At 39.4% G+C, this 16,691-nt stretch overlaps 1 protein-coding gene across 8 annotated transcripts in view; it reads left to right on the top strand.

Moving 5' to 3' along the window:
• Positions 1-16,691, top strand: part of DOCK3 (dedicator of cytokinesis 3) — a 421,452-nt gene that overhangs the window by 291,606 nt on the left and 113,155 nt on the right. The window lies entirely within an intron of this gene.

The raw sequence follows: 16,691 nt of genomic DNA, 5'->3' as shown, positions 1-16,691 counted from the left end.
TAATGCTGAAAACATGATCAATGGTGAGTTTAGTGAGTTTTTAAAGCAAGTGTATTTCTAACTGTGAGAATTAAAAAAAGAAATCTCTCCCCTTTTGGTTTTAACCCAATATTGTTTTTTCAAATTAAATCTAATGCTGTCAATCACCAGGTTAATATATCTTTACCATAATATTTGTGTGTATTTTTCTAAATTATCTGTTCTATCTGATTCAGGCATGAAGTAAACTTAATTCACAATTATGCTTAATTTGGACCTTTGTATAATCAACCACATTTTATTAATTTCAAAATAAAGGCCCAGGTATCCTTATTACGTATTTTGCCTTAAGCTCTGTTTTGTTCAGAGTTGTGTACTTGATGTGATGAGGATCTTCCTTTGAAATAATAACTTACAAAGGAAATTTTAGCAGGTTTCCTCTTCCTTTCATGCATCAGTCACAGCCTTTCTCCATTTACAAAATCTCTTCAATGATGGGTGATGGTACCTCCTTCTTCTTTTCTTTTTTTAATGAATTTACTTATTTATTTATTTTTATCTTTTTGGCTGCGTTGGGTCTTTGTTGCGGTGTGCGGGCTTCTCATTGTGGTGGCGTCTCTTGTTGCGGAGCACGGGCTCTAGGTTCACAGGCTTCAGTAGTTGTGGCTCGCGGGCTCTAGAGCACAGGCTCAGTAGTTGTGGTGCGCGGGCTCAGTTGCTCCGCGGCATGTGGGATCTTCCCGGACCAGGGCTTGAACTCATGTCCCCTGCATTGGCAGCTGGATTCTTAACCACTGCGCCACCAGGGAAGTCCCGGGACCTGCTTCTTGATACAAGGTCCTTTCCTCCCTTTGAAAAGGACTAAATGTTAATCCAAAATCATCATCATTATCATCTTACTCCACTCTATCCTTTCTAAGGGCATGGAGTTTATAGATAGCACTCCAGAGTTGCATCTCTGCACATATCAGCTGTTCCTTGCTTCAGTGCAAATTCTCATTGTGGATAGGGGCTTGCACAGCATCTCTCTTGAAATCATGCTATCAAGCTTAATTAGCCTAATTGCTTCTAAAACAACAGTTTTCAGTACTAACATGTCACTTTTCAAGAAGTGGGATTCATGTGTAGCTTTTTCTTAGCTCCTTTCTCTGAGCTGTGCCTAATATATCAGTTCTAAAAAGCCAAAGAAAGATATTGTTTTCAACAGAGAAGATAGTTTTTTTTTTAAGTTTTTTGAAGGACTAATAGAGTTAAAATGTAGGACAATTTTTCCACTTGATAGTATTAACAGACTTTCAAAGACACTTCCATGTTTGTGAAGTTGATTTTGTGCACAGTACGGAATTCCTCTAGGGTTAGTGTTTTAAATCCACATCAGCACAGTGAATTCAGCCCTACGGAGAAGTAATATTTTTCAATAAATTTTAGGGGACATGTTTGTTAGGTTTAATTGGAAGCTTAAAGGTTTTACTAATAGCTACTGATAGTGTTTTAACCTTTGCTAGGACAGAATTTTGCAAGGATAAAAAAATCTCTTGTATAGTTTTAATCAGTGAATTAGCAAAATATCTCATTAGTTGTTGACCTTCTCATTGTTTCTTCTGTTATTCAGAGTCAGCCTCAGGCCTCAAGCCCCTGTATGTCTCTTGTCATGACCATTGCTCTGGCTTTATAGATATTTAATATCATGTGTGTTGGGAAGGCACCACATCCTTTTTTAAAAAATCACAACAAGAAGCTGAGGTGTAAAAACTAGGTCGCTTTTTAGTGAGCCAGAAACCTTAAAAATCACAAACGAATAACCACTATGTGAAGTTCATTCTGATATAGATATCATGTTTGTTCTTGGCCAGAGGGACTGGACTCTCAGGCAGGCACAAGGCTTGCTGAATCTGGAGCCTAGGATGTGAAAGGAGAGGAATGCCAAGGAGCTAAAGCCAGCATTGGGATGGGTGGAGGGTGACCATAAATAGTACATATGACCAAATACAAGATGCCTCTGAATATGTGATGACCACTCTCCAACTTCACATTGAAAAAAGTCCAAACACTTTTAGGCCAACTTTAATGAAATAAATAACTACTTAGAATATTAAATTTATTGTTTTAGTTATATTTTAAATCATATTATATAAAATGTGTATTACACACTATGTACTCAATCACATATTATGTAAAATTGAGAAGTATTGGGCTTCCCTGGTGGTGCAGTGGTTGAGAGTCCGCCTGCCGATGCAGGGGACATGGGTTCGTGCCCCAGTCCGGGAAGATCCCACATGCCGCAGAGCGGCTAGGCCCGTGAACCATGGCCGCTGAGCCTGCGCGTCCGGAGCCTGTGCTCCACAATGGGAGAGACCACAGCAGTGAGAGGCCCGCGTACAGCAAAAAAAAAAAAAAAAAAAAAAAAAAAATTTAGAAGTATTGATTTTTCCCCACTTCCACATTTTATGAGAAGATTTTATTTGAATTCTTTATGTGCAACCATGCCATTAGGTCTTTGTCATCACTATAGCCATATTCTGAGTCATCTGACAGTTTTCCAAGGCACATTATCAGGTTTGGTTTTGATACATCACTCTTTGAATCCTTAATGATGCTTTCAGTGGAGATTTATCTTGAGACCCAATAACATATTTCCTGAATAGTTGGATGCTTGATGTTTTTATGTTTTCATTTGTCATGTAGGCCTATGTATATGACCTTAATGATACAGCCACTTACTATGCTGCTTTTTAGGTGAGTTTTACAGTAGCATCCAATACTTCAATTTGGAGGTCATATCCAAGGATGATTACTAAATCTGTGTAGTTTTGCTCTTAAAAATTTTTTTAACCAAGATAAAATTTATAAGCATCTAAAGCTTGCATTGGTAATAATGTATCTTATCCAAAGGATAATGTAACGTATCCAAACAGTGCTGTGATGTTAAAAATAAAGGGGTTCAGAGAATGCCCTATAACATGAAAGGCTTTGTGAGGGTGGAAATACAAGGTGGCAGCCTCTTCTGTGAGTGATGCCTGGAAGGGAACCTCTCCTTGTATTTGGAATAGACACAGGCATTTCCTCAGAACACCACCTTTGGGTTCTTTGTTTCATCACTACCTTATCTATGAAACTGCCTTAAGTTGAGGGGACTTATTTAGGAGCCATTCTTAAATGGAAGCTCATTCTTAAATGAGTAAAGGACCATTGGGTCACTCTCATTTTGGTACAGATTAAAGGAGTCTGATGTCTTTATATGTAATAACTCTAAATGAAAAATTCTGCTTCTCACTTGCAAGTCAGGTAAAGAAATAGCTCATATTTCTCTTTCTCCTAGCCTAGGCCTTCTCAATTTTCAGTGGATCATCATCCACCCAGGACCATTATCTGCTGGGTCCATTATCAGTGTTCAGACATGGCGTTGTTTGAGCATCTGCGCCAAATGTCTTTTCAGGCCATACAAGGAAGACTCAAATCCAGTAGGTCTCTGTCCATGGAACTGCTCTACTTTGACTTCTAGTGCCCAGTCTCTCTAGCCTCAGTGTCTAACTGGGTTTTTGTGTGTGTTAGTGCTGCTGCAAAACAGAACACGTTAAATAATGAACCAAAATAAAGAAAGTTAGCTCAGGATGACTCCCTGCTCATGCAGAGGTGAGAGGTTCACAACAGGAGTCTCTAACATGGATTTAGTGTTGGCACATGAGGTCCCAAGTATTCTCTGCCACAGGATTGAAAAAACAAATGTGCTTTCTCTTCCCTTTCTTTTCTGTTCTGCTGCTACTCTAGAAAGAGTGATATGAAAGAACAGTGGCTCTACAAGTATACAAACATAGAGCTGGCTTTGTATAACAACTTTAACTGACTTAAAAGTATGTCAGCAGTATGTATGATCCCAGCTTGGTTTTTAAAAACATAGATGTAATACTTTCACCTATTAGATAGATTAGGTAGATGAGATGATAGAAGCTGTGAGATTTGGAAAAGTCATCCTAATTCCCAGAACTTTAGTTTCCTCATCTAAAAAATTGGGGGTGGGAGGGTGGAATAAGGTAATGTAAGACAGACAGGAAAAAAAAAAGAACCCATTTGAACTAGTGAATCAAACAGGAAAGAGGTGGAAAAATAAATGAGAGGATTGGTGGTTCAGGAAATGAGATATACCCAAATGATAGGTGTATTACATGCCATCTAAAAGGAGTTTCTTGTCTTTTTTTTTTGCTAGTGACTCTTGTTTATTGGCAAGTTCCACTTTCACATCTAAACTACAAATCCTACATAATTCCATCCATAGTATCTTAATTACTTCATGGTGGCCACATAAAATGTCACCTGTTTTCAATGGTAATATCAGTGTACATTTGTTTAGCGCTCTGTACTCTCTCAGAGCCCTTCTGGCTATATAATCACATTGAAACTTCATAACAAGCCTGTGCACTGAGTGGAACTTCACCATCTTACAGAGGTAGAGGTGGTCAACACCAGTTAAGTAAGTGACTAAGCAAATTAATGACATTTCTTGGAAGAACAGAATAATGGTAGTAATCATACTTCGATTTTAAATTAATTTTTCATTTAACCTATAATGATTCAAAAACAGCACCAATAACAAAAAATGCTAGGGATAGAATCATATCATGGGCTTTATAGAACGTGTTATTTTCTTTTTAAATTTTTTTTAATATTTTTATTTTTATTTTATTTTATTTTATTTTTGGCTGCGTTGGGTCTTTTGTTGCTGCACGCGGGCTTTTCTCTAGTTGCGGCAAGCGGGGGCCACTCCTTGTTGCAGTGTGCAGGCTTCTCACTGTGGTAGCTTCTCTTGTTGCAGAGCATGGGCTCTAGGTGCGTGGGCCTCAGTAGTTGCGGCACGCGGGCTCAGTCGTTGTGGCTCGCGGGCTCTAGAGTGCAGGCTCCGCGGCATGTGGGATCTTCCCACAGCAGGGCTTGAACCCATGTACCCTGCATTGGCAGGCAGATTCTTAGCCACTGCGCCACCAGGAAAGCCCTAAACTTTTTATTTTAAATTGAAGTATAGCCGATTAACAGTGTTGTGATAGTTTCAGGTGCACAGCAGAGCGACTCAGCCATACATATACATGTATCCATTCTCCCCCAAAGTCCCCTCCCATCCAGGCTGCCACATAACATTGAGCAGAGCTCCCTGTGCTATACAGTAGGTCCTTGTTGGTTATCCATTTTAAATATAGCAGTGTGTATATTTAAAACAAACTCCCTAACTATCCCTTGCCCCTATCCTTCCTAGAACGTGTTATTTTTTAAGTGTTTATTCTTCTTTATGGTCAACATTTAGTTTTTATGGCTGTTGGATTGTCATACCTTTTATTAACCAGTAATAAAGGCACAAATTAGATTTAAAAGCTGTATTAATATTTCTGTTAGTAAAAATTTAGACATTTCTATCCTAAAGGAAACCCTAATATAAATAAATGCAGGATGTATAATCATTCAGCACAAAGATGCATGTAAGAATATATATCATACAGTACAAAAGCTGCTGTAAGAGAGCATTAAAAAATCAGAAAGCCTACGGTGTGGGAGGATCCCACATGCCGCGGAGCGGCTGGGCCCGTGAGCCATGGCCACTGAGCCTGCGCGTCCGGAGCCTGTTGCTCCGCAACGGGAGAGGCCACAACAGTGAGAGGCCCGCGTACCGCAAAAAAAAAAAAAAAAAAAAAAAAAATCAGAAAGCCTAGAGCAAAGGACAGAAGAAAGCCCATATCAGTTATGACAATAAATATAATTGAGATGAAAGAAAATCCTATTAGGTAAAAATTCTTAAAATAGAGGCAAAGGGCTTACCTGGTGGCGCAGTGGTTGAGAGTCCGCCTGCCGATGCAGGGGACACGGGTTCGTGACCCAGTCCGGGAGGATCCCACATGCCACGGAGCGGCTGGGCCCGTGAGCCATGGCTGCTGAGCCTGCGCGTCCGGAGCCTGTGAGAGGCCCACGTACCGCAAAAAAAAAAAAAAAAAAAAAAAGAGGCAAAAACCAAAATTCATCTATGTATTAGTGAGAGACTCACAAATATAATAAGAGAAACAAAAAGATTAATAACAAATAAGCTAAGTATAATAATAAAATACAGACAAAATGAAATGTAATATTAATGATAAAAAATAAATTCTAATGTAAAAAGTATGAAATGAATGTGCTGTGTAAGGAGTATCAGGGATTGACAGAAAAAGAAAACACACACACAATAAAGTTAAATTTGGTTTCCTCTTTCATCCTCCAAGAATACATATCTCACGGGAAGCAAAATGGCTTCTCAGGGTAGGCACACACATAACATGTAATGCATCACTCACTCCCTCAGCCCTAGACTCCCCAGCAGAAGCAGCCCTCTACTTTGGACTCTGCAAAGTAGAGGGTGACTACTCTACTACCGTTAAATTAAGGGTTCACACTTCATTCCGGAGATATTTACTCAACAGTTCATGTTCTTCAGTTTAAAGAAACGTTGACCAAACATAGCCTTAACACACTCACCTTCTTAACTGGGGAAAGAAAGCAGAGTGAGAAGCCCAGGTATCCTTGCCAGCATCTCTGCCTCCAGCTCACCAGTGTTCCAGAAAGACCTTTTTTTTCCTTTACAGGGATAAGAAGAGCTGATATACTGATACATGGTGAAATTTATAGTGAAGGTCTAATTGTTGTGACCTTTGAACATAATAATGACTCAAAATTATTATGTCCAATTTATTATAAATATAAACATAAAAGTACAGTAAAATCAAGAGATTTGTTAACATCCCTTTTGACATATAAGAAGACAAAAATTAGGATGGAGATAAATATCTAAATCAGATAAATAAATCTGACTTAAGAGAGAATCTGAATAAGGTTGATGTGACAGAGAATAACAGCATCATTGAGCACTCACCTGGGCTGTTATCTCTTTTTTACATATGAGGGAGACAGGACACAGAGTGGTGAGGCACGTGCCTGAGCAGCCTTGTTAAGAGACCATACTCTTAGCTACTTGCTCTCCTACCTCTGCACAGGGTGGCATAATTTATCATCTAAATCAGTACGTGCTGATAGTCAAATGGAGTGCTATTGCTTGCCAGGACAGCAGATGTAACTGGAGTATCCCAGCTCACCAGGCTGTATGATTCTTCCAGTGCTAAAAAAAAAAAAAAAGAAAGATTTGTCCAACAAACAGAATACATCTTTTCCAGGACCCATGGAACATTTTACAAAAATTATTCATAGAAAAAAATTTCATAAATTCCACATGGCACAAGCCACACTCTGATCACAGTGCAGTTAGCATATTAGTCATCCAGAGGGGAAAGACCTTACAATAATTCTGATATCAAAAAAGATAACTTGACAAAGGTCAACCTTCATTCCCAATTATTTAATAATTTTGGCTTAGTAAACTAAGAATAAAAATGCTGTTTGTTGCAGTTTGAGGGGGCTAATGGATATCAGTAGATTGGTTTTGAGATCAGAATGTTAAGTGGGTGTAGATTAAAATGGATGTACCAATGTAGAGTCACATAGGTACATGTGGCATATTTTTTTAAATTTATAGTGTGTATATCTACTATAAATTTATAGTGTGTATATATATATAGCAGTATGGATAAATGTGACACCTTTATTAGCAACAAAGACAACCCTCAGAATGGGAGAAAATATTTGCAAATGAAGCAACCGACAAGGGATTAATCTCCAAAATATACAAATAGCTCATGCAGCTCAATCAAAAAAACAAATAACCCAGTCAGAAAATGGGCAGATCTAAATAGACATTTCTCCAAAGAAGACATACAGATGGCTAAAAAGCACATGAAAAGATGCTCAACATCAATAATTATTAGAGAAATGCAAATCAAAACTACAATGAGGTGTCACCTCACACTGGTCAGAATGGCCATCATCAAAATATCTACAAACAGTAAATGTTGGAAAGGGTGTGGAGAAAAGAGAACCTTCCTGCACTGTTGGTGGGAGTGTAAATTGGTACAGCCACTATGGAGAGCAATATGGAGGTTCCTTAAAAAACTAAAAATAGAACTACCATATGAACTTGGACTTGTGCAGATAATCCAGGATAATTTTATCTCAAGATCCTCAATTACAACTGCAAAGACACTTTTTCCAAATAAGGAAACATTCACATTTCTAGGGATTAGGATATGGACATATCTTTTTAGGGACCACCATTCAACGCATTCTAACTTTTGATTAACATTAACCCTGAATTAGAAAGACTTTTAAAGTCACAGTCAGTGTGGGGCCTGTTGGTGCAGAGATTGTGTGCTGTCTGCAAACAGGTTGCTCCCAAAAGAGGGAAGAGGCAGATCTGAAATGTTCATGTGTGGGTCCTTCTCCTAGAAGCACTGGCCAAAGAAGTCACTCCTTTTCGCAGGAAAGTGATGGAAGGAGTGGAAGTGTTACTCACATAAGGGTTTTCACCACCTGGAAAGAGGAATAAAAATAAGTATTCTTGCTAAAGCACTATATATATGGGTTTTTTTTTTTTTTTTTTTTTTTTTTTTGCGGTACGCGGGCCCCTGACTGTTGTGGCCTCTCCCATTGCGGAGCACAGGCTCCAGACACACAGGCTCAGCGTCCATGGCTCACGGGCCTAGCCGCTCCACGGTATGTGGGATCTTCCTGGACCGGGGCACGAACCCGTGTCCCCTGCATCAGCAGGCGGACTCTCAACCACTGCGCCACCAGGGAAGCCCCCCTTTAATCCATTTTGAATTTATTTTTGTTTATGGTGTTAGAGAATGTTCTAATTCCATTCTTTTACATGTACCTGTCCAGTTTTCCCAGCACCAGCTACCGGAGAGACCATCTTTTCTCCATTGTATTGGTATATTCCTGCCTCCTTTGTTGAAAACTAATTGACTGTAAGTGTACGGGTTTATTTCTGGGCTCTCTATCCTGTTCCATTGATCTCTATGTCTGTTTTTGTGACAGTAACATACTATTTTGATAAATTCAGCTTTGTAGTATAGTCTGAAATCCTCCAGCTCCGTTCTTAAGATTTTTCTGGCTATCCAGGATCTTTTGTGTTTCCATACAAATTTTTAAATTTTTTGCTCCAGTTCTGTGAAAAATGCCATTGGTAGTTTGGTAGGGATTGCGCTGAATCAGTAGATTGCCTTGGGTAGTATAGTCATTTTAACAGTATTCATCCTCCCAATCCAAGAATATGGTATATCTTTCCATCTGTTTGTGTGGTCTTCAGTTTTTTTCGTCAGCATCTTACAGTTTTCAGAGGACAGGTCTTTTGCCTCCTTAGGTAGGTTTATTCCTAGGTATTTCATTATTTTTGATGTGATGGTAAATGGGGTTATTTCCTTAATTCTGCTTTCTAATAGTTCATTGCTATTGTATAGAAATGCAGCAGATTTCTGTATATTAATTTTGCATCCAGCAACTTTACCGAATTCATTGATGAGCTCTAGTAGCTTTCTGGTAGCATCTTTAGGATTTTCTATGTATAGTATCATGACACTGGCAAACAGTGACAGTTTTACTTGTTTTCCAATTTGGATTCTTTTTATTTCTTTTTCTTCTCTCATTGCTGTGGCTAGGATTTCCAAAATTATGTTGAATAAAAGTGGCAAGAGTGGATATCTTTGTCTTGTTCCTGATCTTAGAGGGAATACTTTCGGCTTTTCACTGTTGTGTATGATAGTAGTGGGTTTGTAATTTATGACCTTTATTATGTTGAGGTGTGTTCCCTCTATGCCAGCTTCCTGAAGAGTTTTTATCATAAATGATGTTGAATTTCATCAAAAGCTTTTTCTGCATCTATTGAGATGATCATATGGTTTTTATTCTTCAATATGTTAGTATGGTGTATCACATTGATTGATTTGTGGATATTGAAAAATCCTTGCATTTCTAGGATAAATCCCACTTGACCATGGTGTATGATCCTTTTAATATATTGTTGGAGTCAGTTTGCTAGTATTTTGTTGAGGGTTTTGGTGTCTTTGTTCATCAGTGATATTGGCCTGTAATTTTCTTTTTTTATGATATCTTTGTCTGGTTTTCATATCAGGGTGATCGTGGCCTCATAGGATGAATTTGGAAGTGTTGTTTTCTCTGCAGTTTTTTTGGAATAGTTTCAGAAGGATGGGTGTTAACTCTTCTCTAAATTTTTGGTGGAATTTACCTATGAAGCCGTCTAGTCCTGGACTTTTGTTTATCGGGAGTTTTTAAATTACTGATTCATTTTCAGTATTGATAATTGGTCTGTTCATATTTTCTATTTCTTCCTAGTTAAGTCTTGGAAGATTGTACCTTCTAAGAATTTGTCCATTTCTTCTAGGTTGTCCATTTTATTGGCATATAATTGCTCATAGTAGTCTCTTATGATCCTTTGTATTTCTGTGGTGCTGGTTGTAACTTCTCCTTTTCCATTTCTGATATCATTGATTTGGGCCCTCTCCCTTTTTTTTCTTGATGACTCTGGCTAAAGGTTTATCCATTTTGTTTATATTTGCCAAGAACCAGCTTTTAGTTTCATCGATCTTTTCTATTTTTTTTTTTTAGTCTCTATTTCATTTATTTTTGCTCTGATTTTATGATTTCTTTCCTTCTACTAACTTTGGGTTTTCTTTGTTCTTTTTTCTCTAGTTGCTTTAGGTGTAGGGTTAGTTTGTTTATTTGAGATTTTTCTTGTTTCCTGAGGTAAGCTTGTATTGCTCTAAACTTCCTTCTTAGAACTGCTTTTGCTGCACCCCATAGGTTTTGGATCATCTTGTTTTCATTTGTGTCTAGGTATTTTTTAATTTCCTCTTCAGTTTCTTCAGTGATCCACTGGTTGTTTAGTAGCATATTGTTTAGCCTCCACATGTTTGTGTTTTTTGCAGTTCTTTTCTTGTGGTTAATTTCTAGCCTCATAGCATTGTGGTTGGAAAAGATGCTTGATATGATTTTAGTTTTCTTAAATTTACTGAGGCTTGCCTTGTGGCCCAGCATGTGTTCTGTCCTGGAGAGTGTTCCACATGCACTTGAAAAGAATGTGTACTCTGCTGCTTTTGGATGGAATGCTCTGTAAATATTAATTAAATCCATCTGGTCTAACATGTCATTTAAGGCCTGTGTTTCCTTTTTGATTTTCTGTCTGGATAACGTGTCCATTGATGTAAGTGGGGTATTTTTAAAATAAATTAATTTATTAATTAATTTATTTTGGCTCCATTGGGTCTTTGTTGCTGCTCACGCGGGCTTTCTCTAGTTGCGGCTAGTGGGGGCTACTCTTCGTTGCGGTACGCAGGCTTCTCATTGCGGTGGCTTCTCTAGGCGCATGGGCTTTGGTAGTTGCAGCACGCAGGCTTAGTAGTTGTGGCTCGTGGGCTTTAGAATGCAGCCTCAGTAGTTGTGGCGCACAGGCTTAGTTGCTCCACAGCATGTGGAATCTTCCCAGACCAGGGCTCGAACTTGTGTCCCCTGCTTTGGCAGATGGATTCTTAACCACTACACCAACAGGGATGTCCCCTAAGTGGGCTATTAAAGTCTCCTACTATTATTGTGTTACCATTGATTCTTTCTTTTATATTTGTTAATATTTGCCTTATATATTGAGGTGCTCCTATGTTGGGTGCATATATATTTACAGTTGTTATATCTTCTTCTTGGATTGATCCCTTGATCATTATGTAGTGTCTTTCTTTATTTCTTATAACAATCTTTATTTTAAAGTCTATTTTGTCTGATATAAGTATTGCTACTCTGGCTTTCTTTTGATTTCCATTTGCATGGACTGTTTTTCCATCCCCTCACTTTCAGTCTGTATGTGTCTCTAGATCTGATATGAGCCTCTTGTAGGCAGCATATATGGGTCCTGTTTTTGTATCCATTCAGCCAGTGTGTGTCTTTTGGTTGGAGCATTTAGCCCATTTACATTTAAAGTAATTATTGATATGTATGTTCCTATTGCCATTTTAATTGTTTTCGATTTGTTTTTATAGGTCTTATTTTCCCTTTTTTCTTTTGCTCTCTTCTCTTGTGATTTGATGACTATCTTTAGTGTTACATTTGGATTCCTTTTTCTTTTTTGTGTGTATATCTGTTATAAATTTTGGTTTGCAATTACGTCAGGTGTTTGTATAGCTGTCTTTGTATATACATGATTGTTGTAAGTTGCTGATCTCTTAATTTCAGATGCATTTTAGATACCTTGCATTTGTACTCTCCTCCTCTCATGATTACTGTTTTTGATATCATATTTTACATCTAATTGTTTTGTGTATCTCTTTAACTGCTTATTGTGGATACAGGTGATTTTATCACTCTTGTGTTTTAACCTCCCTATGAGCTTTGTTTGTGGATATTTTCTACCTTTACTGTATGTTTCCCTTTACCAATGAGCTTTTTCATTCTGTAATTTTCTTGTTTCTAGTTGTGGCCTTTTCTTTTTTACCTGGAGAAGTTCCTTTAACATTTGTTGTAAAGCTGGTTTGGTGGTGCTGAATTCTTTAGCTTTTGCTTGTCTGTAAAGCTTTTGATTTCTCCTTCTAATCTGAGAGCCTTGCTGGGTAGAGTATTCTTGGTTGTAGGTTCTTCTCTTTCATCACTTTAAATATATCATACCATTCCCTTCTAGCCTGCTGAGTTTCTGCTGAAAAATTGGCTGATAGTATTATGGGAGTTCCCTTGTATGTTATTTGTTGCTTTCCCCTAGCTGCTTTTAGTTTTCTCTATCTTTAATTTTTGTCATTTTGATTACAATGTATCTTGTCTATTCCTCTTTGGGTTAATCCTGTGTGGGACTCTGTGCTTCTTGAACTTGGGTGACTGTTTCCTTTCCCAGATGAGGGAGGTTTTCAGCTGTTATCTTTTCAGGTATTTTCTTGGGCCCTTTCTCTCTTCTCCTGGGACCCCTTTAATGTGAATATTAGCAGACTTGATGTTGTCCCAGAGGTCTCTTAATCTGTCCTGACTTCAGTTCATTCTTCTTTCGTCTGTTCAGCAGCAGTGATTTCCACTACTCTGTCTTCCCAGCTCACTGATCCATTCTTCTGATTCATTTAGTCTACTGTTGATTCCTTCCAGTGCATTTTTCATTTCAGTTATTGTATTCTTCATCTCTGTTTGGTTGTTCTTTATATTTTCTAACTCTGTTAAAAAATTTCTGACTTCTTTTTCTGTGAATCCATTCTTCTCTTGAGTTCTTTGATTATCTTTACAATCATTACTCTGAACGCCTTGGGTAGATTGCCTGTCTCCACTTCACTTAGTTGTTCTTCTGGGGTTTTATCTTGTTCTTTCATCTGAAACATATTTCTCGTTTTGTCTCAGTTGCTATTTGTATTTTTATGTATGTGGTAGGTTAGTTACTTTTCTTGACCTTGGAGAAGCGGCCCTCTGTAGAAGCATCCTATGCCTCCCAGCAGTTCCGCACTCCCGTCACCCAAGCTGTGTGCTCTAAGGGTTCACTCGAAGAGGGCTATGTGGGTCCTTCTGTTGTGGTGGGCTAACTGTGTGGATGGTCTGATAGGCCCCTAGTCTGGTTGGTTGCCAGAACCTGCTTTGTGTGGATGCTACTGGCTGCTGTTTAGCGGGGCCTGGTCATGAGGTGGCTGGTTGTGCAATCCTACATCACCCCCAGGGCTAGTGCTGGCTTACTGGTGGGTGGAGTCAGAGTCCTGAAGACTCTGGGGCTGTTGCCCTCCCACTGGCAGGTGAAGCCAGATCCTGGGGTTAGTGCCAGTCTACTAGCAAGCAGAGCTTGTTCCTGGAGTCTGGCTGCAGCCCAGGGATCCCAGAGCTCATTTCAGGTTGTTTTGTGGGGAGATGTTGGTTCCTGACACAGTTGGGTATGGGTTCTGGGGTGTCCTAAAGGTTGCATTGGCCTGCTAGTGGGCCAGGCCAGGGCCCAACTGATCCCAGGGTAGGGTCTGCCCTGTATTGAGGGGTCGTAGTTTTCTTGCTTCTGGCGTCTGCCCCCTTGTGGATGAGGTTGGTCTAGAGGCTTGGTCTGGCTTCCTGGTGGGAGGGGCTAGTGCTTGTCCACTGGTGGGTACAGCTCCATCTTGGCCCTCTGGTGGGCTGGGCCATGTCTAGGGGCAAGTCCAGAGGTACCTATGGGCTCTTTTGTCTTTAGGCAGCCTGTCTGCTGATTGTTGGCACTGTGTCCCCACTCAGTTAGTTGTTTGGCCTAAAGTGTCCCAGCAGTGCTGCCTAGAGGCTGTTGGATAGGGCCAGGTCTTGGAACTAAAGAGCCAAGATGTCAGCCATCAACAGTGTTCCCCAGTATGTTTGCCACCAGTGTCTGTGTCCCCAGGGTGAGCTTCATCCACGCCTCACCTCTCCAGGAGATGCTCCAAAACCAGCAGGAAGGTCTGGCCCAGGCTCCTGTCAAATTATATTTTTTTCCCTATGTGCTGGTGCGCATGAGCTTTTGTGTGAAAAAAAAAGGGAGCTTTTTTCACTCCCTTTAAGAGTGAAGTCTCTATTTTAAGTAAGCCCCACTGGTCTTCAAAACCAAATGCTCTGAGGGCTCGTCTTGCCAGTGCTGGGCTGGGGAGCCTGACGTGGGGCTCAGAACTCTCATTCCTATGGTAGAACTTCTGCAATATAATTATTCTCCAGTTTGTGGGTCACCCATCTGGAGATATGGGGTTTGATTATGAGTCTTCCCCTTCTTCTGGTCTCGTTGTGGTTCCTTCTTTATGTCTTTGGCTGTAGAAGATCTTTTCTGGTAGGTTCCAGTATTTTTTATCAATGGTTGTTCTGCAAATAGTTGTGATTTTGGTGTGAGAAGAGTGTTTTTATTCTGCCATCTTGGCCACTCTCCAAGAAAGAATTTTAATATGGATTATTTGCACTAAATTAAGTTTTAAGCCATAGTCAAAACTGAATAGTTGCAGTTAGATGAACGTAGACAGAATGGGAATTCTGACTGGTGTCAGGGAGACAAGTACACTGAAGCCTGGTGTGGGAGTAAGGTTTTCAGGGTCACAGAACTCTGCAGCTTCTTTCTCTCTGCCCCTCCACCCTCACCCCTGCCCTGCTTTGGGTCCAGACAGACCTGTGTTTAGACTACAGCTTCACCTCACTCTCCTCATCTGTAAGATGAACATGAGAATACCTATCTTAGTGAAATAAAATATGGGAGAATATCCTGATCATTACCTACCTACATTAGGCATCGTAAAAAAGCAGACTTAAAGGTCTTACAAACAACTCTTTAAAACTTCTTGAGTACTTTTTTGGGTTGCCCACCTTGGGTAAAGATGAGAAGAAAGTTGGGTGAATACCCACAGAAATCAAGAAGATAAGGAGGTAGTAGGGAAGAGACAAATGGTAAAGTGTGCTCTAGTACATGAGTGAATAAGAACAGTATTCTGAACACTCTTTACTGAGCAGAATCTGCACACCTGCTCTGATGCTTTGGAATGCTTAGTGATCCCATGTAGAAAACCAAAAACCTCTCACCCCTCTGTGTTAAACCTTGAGTAAAATCCCTGGACATGTAGTGGTTGAAGTGCTACTTTATTGCCTGTGCTGGTTACCTCCTCTGAGGAAGGTGTGCCACAGAGGCACACAGACCTGTTTTAGATTACAATCCATTGTGAGTCTTATGATTGAGGGCAAACTATCAACATCAGTAATCATGCTCTAAATACTAATTTGATTGGATACAACATAATCATGCTTCATTATAATCATAACTCATTTGGTTAATAAATGCTTATTACATTTATATTTTTTCCTTACAAAATATCCTAGTGATTGGTTAAAATATGCTAATGATACCACATCCATTTAGTTTCAGATGATTTGAGTAGCTCCCTTGGCATTCTAGAAAGGGAGATAATTGAAAGGCCAGTTAAGAGGTGATTACACTGGTTTGGAAGAGAGGTGGTAATGGCTGAACCAAGGCCATGAAGAGGAGAGGTCAGGTGTGACAGATTTTAAGATAACAAAATCTACAGGACGTTATGACAGCTGGAAGAGTTCTGGTTTAGTGAACTAGTGGGTTCTACTCAGAAGGAGTTTCTAGGAGCAGACGGGCGGGTAGGAGATGATAAGCTGTCTTGTGGCCATACAGGTCAGGAACTTAGGGGTGAGTCTGGGCTGGAGACACTGCTTTGGGTCTTATCTGCTTTTGGTGGTGGTTGAAACCATGGGAGCAGGTGAGATTGCCCAGAAAGCTTATATGGTAGGAAGGAAATGAGCTTCAAATGCAGATCTCTGAATGCCAATGATAGTTAAGGGGCATACAAAGGGAGAGGAGTACAGGGGACAAGTCATCAGGTGTCTGGCATCTGAATTGTATGTGTCGGGTGGAAAAGTACATGTCAGTGAAATAATACACATTGTCACTGTTGATGTGGTTGATAAAGCACCAGCTCACTGGTTCTATACTGCCAAAGAACCAGTGAGTGTTTTATTGGAGAAATACTGAAATTATACCACCCATTGGAGAGAGGGAGTTAATTTTCAAGGCTCTTTTTTTTTTTTCCTTTTGGTTTTATTTATTTATTTATTTGGATTCTTTGTGTATGTATTATATATATATATATATATGTATATATATACTTGAGATGTATAGCGTGTTACCTTGATATATTTATATATTGTATTATGATTGCCAGTCAAGCAATATTTATCACATTGCATCATTATAGTACAATATTATTGTCTGTATTCATTATACTGTGCATTAGTCAAGACTCTTATTTTGAAGTGGGGGGGAATACACTATAACAAACTACAGTCAGATT

The sequence above is a fragment of the Phocoena sinus genome, chromosome 11 (genome assembly GCF_008692025.1).
Source record: "Phocoena sinus isolate mPhoSin1 chromosome 11, mPhoSin1.pri, whole genome shotgun sequence".
Classification (NCBI taxonomy): Eukaryota; Metazoa; Chordata; class Mammalia; order Artiodactyla; family Phocoenidae; genus Phocoena; species Phocoena sinus.
The sequence above is the reverse complement of the archived record's forward strand: the minus strand, read 5'-3'. Positions and strand labels throughout refer to the sequence as shown.